Source organism: Pteropus medius, unplaced genomic scaffold (assembly GCF_902729225.1).
Source record: "Pteropus medius unplaced genomic scaffold, Ma_sr-lr_union100, whole genome shotgun sequence".
Classification (NCBI taxonomy): Eukaryota; Metazoa; Chordata; class Mammalia; order Chiroptera; family Pteropodidae; genus Pteropus; species Pteropus medius.
The window spans coordinates 14,013,505-14,026,769 of NW_024349802.1; positions in this window are offsets into that span (position 1 = coordinate 14,013,505).

The window sequence follows — 13,265 nt, forward strand, 5'->3', positions numbered from 1 at the left end:
CTTTACAAAAATAGTTTATGGTTTGCCTGGATTTCTTTTTTGTGTGTATGTATCAACAAGGGGATCAGAATGATATAAGTAGACATATTATTATCTCTATATATCAAGTGTTAATCAACTAGGAATTTCTATTAAAACGGGCCTTCACACATGGGACTCTAGGAGGGTTTTATTCTTTGCCTTACTGATATCCTAAAGCACAATAAAAATTTTAATGTCTGTACAAAGAAAATAGAGGTGGCATTTATCCCATAAAGTTATCATATAAGTTGTTGGCTGTTCATTGGTACGTGACAGCAAACTTATCAAGTTCCACCTTTCAATGGAACAGACCATTCACTGAAATCTTGCCTTCTCAATTCTTTATCTTGCTCATTTTTTCAAATAATACCTTTTAAAATAATATTTAGTGCCAGGACCAGGGCTAAAGTTTTACATGTAGTATCTCATTAAGTCCGCAAAATAACCCAGTCCTATTATTATGACCCCCTCACCCATTTGAAAATAAGAAAAAAGACTAAATGATTTGCCCAGGAGCTGAGTTAAAGGACTGGACACAAGTTTAGTCTAATTTCAAAGCTCAAGTTATAAATGATTACACTGAAGTGTCCGCTTTAGAGATTGTTAAAGACATCAATCCAGGTTCCAGATTAGACTCATCCTCTGTTGAGATTAGTGATGCTGTCCTGATGGCTCTGGGGCCCACAGCCCTTTAGAGAAAATCTGCCTGGGCCGGCAGTCTGAGTTGAGAGCGCCCTGGCCTTTCTTGCATGTTGCCCTTTGGGTTGGGATATGTAGAGTGCTGATTCTGAGGACTGTGGTTCAGGACACTGTGTAACTTTGATGGGAATGAAAACATCAGCGTGTTGTTTGGGGCACAGCTGTGTAATCAAAGCCACACAGCCAAGATGGATTTCAGCTAATTCGTTCAATGGAAACTTGCAGCTGGAATGGGATGGAATGGAGTCGTCTGCTATCGTGCATGCAGACCAGCCTCAGTCACGTTCCCTGGCTGCCACTGAAACAAATGCCCTGCTTTGTAAAGAGGCACGGAGTGGTGGCACACAAATAGCTAAGCTGTTTAACATTTGCAGACATTCACGGTAATCTATTTGCTGTCAATACGCTGCACACACATTAGGGGGGATTGTGACAGCATTGCTGACACACTATTGATTCATGGCACAGGCTGTTTATCTGTGACAAGAAAACATCAGTTGATATTGACAAATCATCTGAAAATACTCACCTACTTGCACTCCATCAAGTTGAGTGAAATATACAGTAAACTGACTGCTGGGAGTCAAAATGGATCCACAGGAAGATGATATCCATAAGACCTTAGATATTCTCTATAAATACATAGCCCAGGTTTATTGATAAAGGAATAGTTTTCTCCCTGTAAGGCCAAAGACTGAAAATCGGTTATGTTAATCAGAAGAAAGAACGATGAGCAAATTTGGAGTGAGGTTTATATAAATCTGTCCTGCTTATGGACCTTAAAAAATGAGTGTGAGAACCTGCCTGGTGTGTAACCCTAGACGGGTGAAATATTCTAACATGTTAGGGAGATGAGAGTATGCCCTTATTTTTAAAGAGCCAGGCTTGAGATAGAGGGTTTTACATGAACAAATATTTTGCAAGCATATTACAGGCTTTTCTCACCATTTCTTGTTGGAGGTGAAAGTCAACAAAGATATTTAAATTGTAGTGGACAGTCTGTCAAGCTAGGGTATTCCATACAGATTACCTGGAAAAAAAGACTGCCATTGGTCTATCAATGCCATTTCAAAATACATATTCACTCATTTGTGCCACATACTGTGCCAGGTGGTGGGGTAGAGATGAGAACAAGAGACAAGTCCCTATCTTCATGAAGCTAGTATTTTACTTTGGGAGGAAGACAAAAACAAATATAAAATAAAATTAGTAAATATAAAAATAATTTCGAGTTGTAAGAAGTAACATACCAAAGATAAACATAGTGTAGAATGGATTTCCGTCACATGCAGCAAGAAAGTCCTGACTGGTAGCACTGAACTGTGTCGGGCATATCTGGATGCTCACCAAATCCTCTACATGCCCATTCATCCAGGGTAACAGGGAAGAGGGCTTATATTTATTTGGTAACTACTAGGAGCAAGCACTGTACCAGGCACGCTCATGCACATTAGGATTCTGAGTAGCAGCTTGATGGAAAGAGTTCAGGATTTGAAGAGTTCAGGATTATCCTGAGTTTAAAACCTACCCTATCCACCTACCGTGCTCTTATAAAATCACTTAAACTCTCCCAGCCTCAGTTTTCTCTTTCATAAAGTGAAGATAATATCTTGCTGGATCATAGTAAATATTAAATGAGATAATACGCTTAAAATATGTGGCACAGAATAGATAATCAATAAATTCAAAGAGTCTTCATAATCTGAGATGGGTACTAAGCACCACTATGCCAAGTCTGAAGCTATCAAAGGCTGTGCAGCTTATTTAAAATGCTTAGTGCTTTTAAAAGGTTGAATGAATGGGGCTTTGGATCCTCATTTGATTAGATCTTTACTCTTTTCACTGTATTTAATGCTATGTCATAATACTTCAATAACATATTTCTACTATTTCTACCAACGTCATCACCACCTCTGCCATGGGATCCACCACCACCTCCTCCTCCACCTCCACTCCACCTCCACCTCCACCACCACCACAACCACTTCTATAAGCATCTTACCTTGGTTAAGCTCTTACAACTTACCAAGTACTGTGCTAAGCCATAGAACATATCGCCTCATTTAATTCACACAACAGCCCCACGTGATAATATTATAATCTCTTATTTTATAGATGAGTAAACAGAGGCATGTTCTAGGTTAAAAAAATCCATTCAAGTTCAAGTAGCTTAGTAAGGAGTAGAATTGTGATCCAAACTTAGGCAGCCTAACTCCAGAAATTTCCCCCATAAATTGCACACGCAATAGCAGTAACCAAACTTAGGCAGCCTAACTCCAGAAATTTCCCCCATAAATTGCACACGCAATGCATAACCCAGCTGAGCTTTCCTAAGGCAGTCTACAGTTCTGATTGAGTTGTTAAGGCAGACACAGGAACCACAGATGGTCTGGTGACTGTGATCATCACTAGCCTGGAATCCGCTGCACCAGCTGGCTGCCTACTTGGCAGTTTCCCAGGCTGCCCTTTTTTCTTCAGGGAGTAGCTTAGGTCCAAAGAGAATCTGGCTCAACAAGTGCTAATTGATAGTGTTATGATAAGGAAAAGGCAGAATGAAGATCTGTCAGTAAAGCAAAGACTTGGAAGTAATATGTTCTATTCAAAAGCTTTCTCATGAGTTACGAATGAAAGTTAAGAAATTGGTACTTCCTAATTTGACTGTGTCCCCAGTTAAGGACTGAGTGAACTCACACATCTACCAATTTATTGAAAATAACTCGAAAGGTCATTAAATGAATTTCCACCGAGTTCAATTTCAATCTGCTCTATTCGTTTATAGCCACTATTTACTGGGATACTGCAGGGATCACTCTTTTTCTCCAACAGATCTAATAGAAGCAAGAAGGTATTTTGCTGAATTTATAAGAATTCTTTTCTCTAGCTTGTCTAAATGTCCTTAGTTCAGTTGCCTATTGTTGTTTATGGTTATTTTGTGTATGATGTTAGTGGCGTGGCTGTATGTCTTGTGAATCAATTTTTTTTTTTTTTTTTTAGCAATAAGCCTATAAGATCTTCGGGGGCTATCTCTGCAGTGAAACTACTTTATAGGTTAAAAAAGAAGTTACCTTATAATAAGTCCTTTCTGGAATTTTAACAATAAAATTGCATTGGATAAGGTCTAAGACCTAGGTCATGCCAAATTTCAGGTTAGAATGGAATTTGCTTTAATGAGACATTGTTATATTGTGGATGGATGTGTTGGAGAGTAAACTAACTAAAGTGACCTATAAATAATTACTCAATGCAACTAGGAAAAGTGTTTTCGGTTACATCATTTATACCTTCAAAGTGAAGTCCCTTCTGCTTGGCTATTGGTGTGACAATCACAAAGTGATACAATATGCTTTGCCTATTTAATCAAATCTTGGTTTCTACAAAGAACAAAGTAGTCCTGCATAGCTGCTTTTCCAAACTAGAATTCGTCAATGCGTTTCCTAGGGTGACTAGTTCACACAATTCCTATACACCGAGGAAGCTAGTATTTGGTGGCCATATTTTCTCATTTTAAGTAAGGTAAAGATATAGTAACTTGTCTAAAATCTTGCATATAGTAAGTGGTGGTGCTAGGATTTGAATCCAGGTCTTTTAGACTCCAAAGTTAAATTTTTTTAACCTATCATGGTATTCTGACTTCCTATGACAGAAATAAAAGAACTCACATATTTCTAATGACCTATTTAATTTATATGGTGAAATGTAGTTTTTGAACTTTAAATGTCTCCCTGTCTTCCAGATGTTATAAATTCTTTCTTTAAAATCCCATTCATTTTATGGATCAAATATTTATTAAATATATGTCTGAAGATACGGCAATAAGACATGATAGTTGCAGTCAAGAATCTCATAGTTCACTGACCTATGTCCTGTTACAAATTCTGTTAAAGCTTTTCATCATTATATTTTTAAAGAATACTGCAATGTTCATTCTGTGCTTTTTAATTCATTGTTGACATATGACTAATAGCCTCTTCTGTTATACCTTTACAAGTCCCAGATTAGATGTTTAAATGATAGAAAATATTGCTTTACCATATTGAAGTTAACTGATCTTCATTCTCCCCACATTTTATATTATAAAAGTTTTATCCTAAATCATCATGAGAATTTTATTATTTGTCTGAGGAAATATTTGCACAGTTATTAGCATATAATCTAGTGTAATAGTTGTCATGGTTTTCACTGGAGCAGGTAATCTAAATGGAATGGTTAACTAAAGTGGACTGCACAAAACAATTAAGGAAGGAAGTTCTAAAGAGCAGAGAAAACATGATACTGTTTGCAGAGATAATTCCTTAATATGCTTATTATTGCAGTTCTCATGTGTTCGACCTTGTGTACAAATATTCTGTTTTAGGGATTTCTTAAGATAAAGAGTTACCTTTTTCTCTGTAGCATTGAATGTTCGAATCACCAGTAGGGCATAGGATATTAATTGAAGCTGACAATAGCTTGTAAATTTTAGTTTTCAAATAATGTGTTTTGTCTGATGCTTTGAGAACCCAAACTAATAAGAGTATTTATAGATATGTAGGGGGAAGTATGAAAAGAGTGTGGAATTTTTAGTCAAAGAAGCTGGATCTGAGACAAATCTCTGTTGCTGAGCTGTGGTGCCCTGACAGCTAGGTAAATGTCTCTGAGCGTCAGTTCAGTTTCTTCACCTACAAAGTGGAAAAGATAACAATGGCAATGCCTGTTTTCTTGGATGTTACAACCTTGTTGGATGCTATGGAAAACTATTCTTACATCTATTTTGTTAAGTTGAGCACATCTTCATTGTTTCAAATTTATCATCTACTCAAGCTGTATACAACTCCAATTTCCAGCACCTAGTTAGTGCCTAGCAAATGACTAGAACCTCCTTAAATAATAGTTATTATTATGATTTAACATAAAAGTTCCACTGATGGACCTTAATGGTCTGTCATAAAGCCTAGAATATCAAGGTCTACATGAAGTACTCTTGTTCGGTCCCCAGATTGACTCTATGTTGTGGATGCAACACTTCTATCTCCATCACTTGTCTTTTGGGATTATTCTGACTGTATACACCTGGCCAGTCATACTCAACCAAAAATTCAGTCCCTAGAAAGATGAGTGAGGGTCCAACCAAAAATCAAAATATTTCCAGGTATAAACAACTGAACTCTATCTTATACCACATCCATGATGCTTTCTCTTATTTTTCATATTTCCTCTAATAATATGTTGACTAAAGAGGTAATACAATTTACTACCTCTGTCTTTTTTTAAACTAATGTTTATGGCTTTGGTATTTTTAAGGGATAAAGAAAATTATCAAAAATGTGTGCTTAAAGTACAATTGCCAGGCAGGGTGTGTCCCTAGAACTCAGGAGAACTTGACTCAAGGGAAGTTCTTTATGATTCAGACCCAGGAAAGAGGAGGAGGCAATGGACAGAAGGAACACAGGGTCATCAGAAAAACTGTCTTTGTCAATCATGGAAATGGTTGTGAATGGGAGATAATGCAGACCTTCTGCAAAGACAAGTCTATTTTCTTGCATTGCCTTTGCCTACCAGCCCTCATCAATTTCCAGTACTTGGGGACTTCTGCAGTGCACAATAGGATTCTCTGTGTGTAAGAGCATCCAGCATTATAACTGCAGGCATCAGCCCTTCGTGAATGCTTTGGGGTAGGAGAAACTTGACTTATGTGAATAGAATCATGCATGCATGCTCCTCTACAGCCACAGTGTTTGTTTATATCACTTCGGGAAGGTTTACTCTTAAGGTACAGTTCACCAATGGCATCTCGCTTGTACATTTATATCCTTATTTACCAATATATTGCTTTTACTCTTCGGTTTATAAGAAACATTAAGAGACTAGAGAGTCATGGGAGAAAACTGCTACAAATACTTTCTATTTTTTTTTTCTTCTTAGTAAAATAAAAAGGAATTCTAACAAGTTGTGTGTTTTTCGAGTATGCATCAGCTTTTATTAAGCAAACATTCGAGGATAGGATACTCTGCTCTCTATGGCTGATCTCGAAAGGGTTGACTCTGGATTCCGAAGTGGATTATTTACATCAAAAGAATAATTCTCTACTCTCCACTATACTAGTTCCTAGAGGATGAGACCTGTTCATTAACTGGCAGCTGTAGTCACCTGGGAAGAACCATCTGTGAACTACATCTGTGCCTTGCACAAATGTGTGATTATTTGAGTGGTACAATCTGCTAAATGCATCACAATGTCATGGTCACTCCATGCAAGATGACTACATTGTTGCTCTTCTGGATATGTTCACGCTGTAATGATTTATCTTCTCTACTATCCTCAGTCTGAGGAGGGTACTGGCTCACTGTGTTTTGCAGCTGCTACTAATTTTGCTGGTTTGGCTAGATCAGGGGACCCTGCTCACCAGGGATGAATTAAACTTAAGTTTATTTCAGATGCTGCTGCTTCTATGAATGGACTTCACTATCACTGCAAGTAGTACCTCCATAAAGATAAAGTTAATGCTAGCGCTAACCATCCCATAGGTCAGAACACGGGCAGATGGTGACTGGCAATTGCTTGGACCTCCAAATGCAATGGTCCTTTACCATCGTCCTATCCAGGCTAGACATCTCAGATAGTCATAGCAGTAGACATGTGAAGGAGCAGCAGAATTTTACTGGTCAAATTAGTTTCAAGCTGTAGAAACTGAGAAACTGAAATGTAGGAACCCAAGAGCAGCAGAGGAGTAAAAGTATGAAGGGGTCAGGGGCTACTATTCAGACTCACTGCTTCTGATTTTCCAGGAAAAATGCAGTGTGCAGGTATACCATGAGCCAGGGAAGCCTAGAATTGGCCCTTTTTACATTAATTCCATTCCTAGTTTTCAGTCACATACTACAGCCAGAAGAGACAAATGAGGACCTCTCTTAAGATTTAAGTCGTAGTTCATCTTCCTTCAGAGGTCTTCTTGACCATCACACCTTGTCACATTTCGAGTCTGCATTCCTTCCCCTACCTCCTGAGTTGATAGAATTCTAACTTACTTTGCATGACAGTTAATTTTATGTATCAACCTGAATGGGCTAAGGACTACTCAGAGGGCTGGTAAAACATCATTTCTGAGTGTCTGTGAGGGTGTTTCTGGAAAACATTAGCATTTGACTTTGTGAACTGAGTAAAGCAGATGGCCCTCCCCAATGTGACTGGGTTTCATTCAATCCATTGAGAGTAAAAAAACAAAACAAAACAAAACAAAAAACAAAACAGGTGGAGAAAGAGAAATCATCTCTCTCTGCTTCAGCCAAGACATCTGTCTTCTCCTGCCCTTGGATATTGATGCTCCTGATTCTCAGGCCTTTGGACTCAGACTGAAACACATTACCAGCTTTCTTGGTTCTCCAGCTGGCAGGGAGCGGACTATGGAATGTCTGTCTGTCTGTCTGCCTATCTGTCTGTCTATCTATCTATCTATCATTGTCTATCATCTATCTACCGATCTATTTATTTATCGACTGATCTATCCTATTGGTTTTGTTTCTCTGAATAACCCTAATATACTTTTATTTGTTCAGTCTTTATATATGACTCATGTTATATTTTTACAGGCTGGTTTATATTTTTTCACATAATGTCTAATTCTTTTACCTTTATTGAAATCTAGTCCAGTGGAACAACTTACAGCTCTATAGGTCAACTGTACTGGAATCTACTGCAGTGGAAGGACTGGATCCTGGTGCTGTATCCTGTATTTAGTTTACTCCAGTGCAACATGTCTATTATATAGACAAATGTAGCCTTCAAGAACCTGGAGCCTGACATTGTTAATGAAGTTGTTACCATAGCTTGGCATGCCAAAAGGCAACATCATAAATAAAAGATTCGAAATCTAAAAGCAGATTTGCAGAAGGTGACACTATGATGACAGTAATACGAAAAAAGTGCAACTGACGGTTAGATTTCTTATTTGCTTCTATCTAGAAGGATCTGTTCTTTAACTAGATCTTTTAGTTAACGGGTTTAAAGTAGCATCTGTGATTACTTAAAATCAGTCCTTCATTATTCAATCTGAAACTTCAGTTCTCATATTGTTTGATCATATGCATAGAACTAGTATGGATGTTAAACTGAAGGTAGATGTGTTTACCTGACATCCAGCATGTGGGCGAAAAGTAAAAAGGCTCTATCAGTCAATTAAATGGTTCTGGAACCAGCTGTACACACGATGCCAAGGAGCTGAACATTTGGGAACATCTGGCTAATTCACAGAATCTTCTTTTAAACATTTAAATGTTTGATACCACATTGACTTGATGAACACAGAAGCCACACTTAAGATTTGGGGCTTGGAAAATCATCCTCACTTAATAGAAACAAGTCTGAATCAACATCCATATAAAAATTTGAAAGTTTTGGAATTAAAAAAAATGTGTTTTTTAGTTAATATCAGATTTTATGTTCTTTAAAATATTTCCAGCAAAATATAAGATACATCTTACAAAAACCCAACATAAGATAATATAGGAGATAACCTAGATGACCTTAGGCTCAATAATGACTTCAGATATAATACCAAAGGAGTTCAAAGAAGTAATTGATAAGCTGACTTCATTGAAATTAAAACTTCTGCTCTGTGAAAGACAAGCTCAAAAGAAGGAGAAGACAAGCCACAGACTGGAAGAAAATATTTTTGAAAGTCATATTTGATAAAAAAACTATTGTCCAAAATGTATGACAAACTCATAAAACTCAACAACAATAAGAAAATAAGTAACCTATTTAAAAAATGGGCAAAAGATATGAACAGACACCTCACCAAAGAAGATATACAGATGGCAAATAAACATATAAAAAGTTGTACAATCCGAAAAGATATTTGCACACCGATGTTCATAGCAGCATTATTCACAGTGGCCAGGACATGGAAGCAACCGAAGTGTCCTACGATATATGACTGGATAAGAAAGCTGTAGTACATATATATAATGGAATATTACTCAGCCATAAGAAGAGATGAAATACTGCCATTTGCGACAACATGAATGAACCTCAAGATAATCATGCTAAGTGAAATAAGCCAGACAGAAAAAATTGAAAATCACATGATATTACTTCTATGTGGGATATAAACCTAAAAGCAACAAACAAACAGGACAAACAAACAGACCCATGAAAATGGACAACAGACTAGTGGTTGCTAGAAGGTAGGGGAGAAGCGGGGAGGAGAGAGGGAGGTGGGGTAATAGGGGTCAAATATGTAGTGACAGAAGGAACTCTAACCGTGGGCGGTGAGCACACAATGCAATATATATATGCCTTACTGTTGAATTGTACACATGAAACTTACTAGATTTTGTTACCCAATGCTACCATAATAAAAATAAATAAATTAAAAAAATAAAACAAATAAACTAAAAAAGTTGTACAACAACATCATCTGTCATTAGAGAAATACAAATTACAATATACCACTACACACCTATTGGAATGGCCAAAATTCAGAACAGACGCTACATGCTGGCAAGAACAAAAAAAAAGAAGAAAAACTAACCTTAGAAACATTTTCTCCTCTGCTCCCAGTTCATTAACAGTTAAGAAGTGCAAATCCTGCTAGAAGAACTTTTCACAGAGAATAAATGGCTATGTAATCATTACATAATTGTCAATTAATAAAGTAAAGAACTAATGTGTCTTTGCTTCCAAACTCTTCTGTTAGGAAGCAGTGCTTTTTTTTAGGTATCGAGGCTTTAAGCATTCATGTAATAGTGAATTTCCTCCTCTTCTTTGCCTTTAGTTTCCAATCAGTGGGTAAATGCTTTCTCTTGAGCCAACTTAGAAGTATATTTTTTGTGTATCTCTTTGCTTTCACACAGGAAGTACAAGTTCATATCATTTAATCTCTTTTCTTTAAATAAAATCTTCAATTTCTTTTTAATTATAAGAATAATGCATGCTTTTTTGGTAACAAATTCAAATAAAACAAAAGTGAATGAAATCAAATCGAAAGTTTCCTTTTCTTTAATCTCATTGCCCAACTGTTATAACTGTTAAAAATAGTTATTTTATTATGCCATATATTTATATATACCTTTATCTATCAATAGAATATATCTGTATAAATATATGCATAATAATCACAAATTAGGTAATATTTGAGAAATAACTATGAGCCAGCAGTGTATTACACACTTTCCACAAATTTTCTCATGCAATCCCTATTATACTATCTGATAAGTGATTGATTTGCCTGGCTAACTCCAGAGCCTCAAAGTATACTCTTACTGTACATAAAACATATTCTTTGTTGTTATTTTTTCATAAACTTGTGATGACATTATACATGTTATTTTGAAAGTTCTTCCTTTTACTTAACAACAGATTACAGACACCTGTCCTTATATCAAACTACCTTATTCTTTTTAATAGCAATATAGAAGAATCCTGTTGCATTGAAGAAAAATTATTCAGTTAAAATATCTTCTATTACTAGACATTCAAGTGACTTATTCTTTTTTCTCTATTACAAAAAATGCAATAAATATTTATGTATACTTAGGTTTTATGTTTCTATTGGATAAGTTCCTTTGAAAGAAAATTGCAGTAAGTTCTTAATTTATTTGCCCACCTTTGCTTTCTGCTCTCGCAAATCTGTCTTTCTCATTCCTTCCAGATTTATCACCATGGAGCATGGTTCTAATCCCACTTTCTTCTTGCTCTGGGCTCTTCTGGACTTTTGGAGAAAGTATAAACACTTAGCCTCTTCTTGCATGCAAAATTTCAAAATTCCCGATATTTTCAACCCAAATTCATTTACTCAATTCTCTTTTACCCACTCAGTGCTTCGGCGTTAACTGTTCCCAGTACAGCCTCAGCCTGGAACCTCCTCCTTCTCTTCCACCTTTTCAAACTTGATTCCTATTTACTTTCAAGATCTAGTTCTGTTACTACTTCCTTCACAAATTCCACCCAGCTAGAAATTAGAGCTTCATAACTCCAATTTCCCAAAGTATCGGATTCACATCTCTATTTGCACAACTACCAGGTCCTATTTTGTATTAGTACTAATCTCTAATACATGCTTTATCATTCTCTGAAAATTCTGAAAGAAAAAAAGGGGGAAAGAGAAGAAAATCCTTGTGGGCATGTTCCATGGGTAGTACTTCCCATATTCTCTATGGCATCTACTATTGGCTTGTGAATTAAGTAGTTATTTCATAAATTAATTTGCGTTTAAACATGAAATCCATTTTAATGTTTCCCTGAGCTTCTTTCTCTATATAGATGGAACCAATGTAGATGATGATTTGAGCTGCTTACTTGTCTAGGTAATAAACATTCACCTACCTTTAAAGGTGGTCTTATTGCTACTTTATGTGTGGTTTACTAAAAATTTCTAAAAACAGAAAAATTTTGGCTGATGATATTACATGCCTTTCACACATTTTATAGAAAATGGCCCTGTCTACAATTCTTCATCTTAGGCAACCATATCCATGCCTCTCTCCCTATGGTCAGGAAATTGGACTGGAGATAACCACTTGTTCTATGGACAAACATCTTGATGCTGGTTCGCAAACTATAGTCTATTATCTGGAATTAAAAAATGAGTTAAGGCAATCAGGTTCTACTCCAGAATTTGGAACTGAGAACCATGAGGCTGAGATGTTATTTGGAAGGCAAAAAGATGCTGTGGGAGCGCATCAGGGCTCAAAGTTATAAGAATGCACAAAAGATACACAGTGGAATCATGTATTGGAGTCTGGTAACTAAAGGCAGCTGGTGTTACAGGCAGTCAAATTTACCCTTGAAAATCCCCTACGAAGGTACCACTTGGGGAACCAGCAGACTGTTTCTTGGTAAGCTTAACATAGCATGACTTTTTTTATAGCTTTGGAACAGATTATTGCTTCTTCAGAGCTCTAGATGAAGCAGTTGGTTTGCATTTAGGGGCCATGTTTTACTGAAAATATGTATCTTTAAATACTAGAATTATACTTGGTGCAGTGAGATGATCATGGGAGGCACCTGGAAACTGAAACTGACAGAGAGAACAGCAGTTTCAGGGGACCCATCTTATGCTCACTTCTGTGCTTATGCATAAGATAAACCCAGACATAATTTGGCTCCGGAGTAGAGAACAGGGGAAAATCCAGTAGGGAGAGAAAGTGGAGGAATCATGCAGAGAGAAGAGTTATCATGACGCAGAGGCTGTGAAGCCCCTGAGGGGAGACAGGAGAGCAGGCAGCCCCTCAAGCTGGCTTGGGTTCGGAAGACTCCACTCTCATGCTCCAGTCCATGTCTATCCTTACAGCAAACCCCTTCCTCAAGATACCCTGATGGGATCTCTGTTTATAACAACTGAAGTTGTCCCAACTACTCAATGAAATGGTAAAGACACTGCTTCTTGATTTCTTCTCAAGTTTGTCTTGTATCCATGAAAATGCTTCTGGGTGGTAAGTGGAAAAACATCTATGGAAAATGTTCTCTGCTATATGCCTTCCAGAGAAATTACTTATTGTCATTTAAGTTAGCAAAAAGATTAGAAGGCAACACAAAAAGAGAACAGACAATTAGTGTTTGGACAAAGT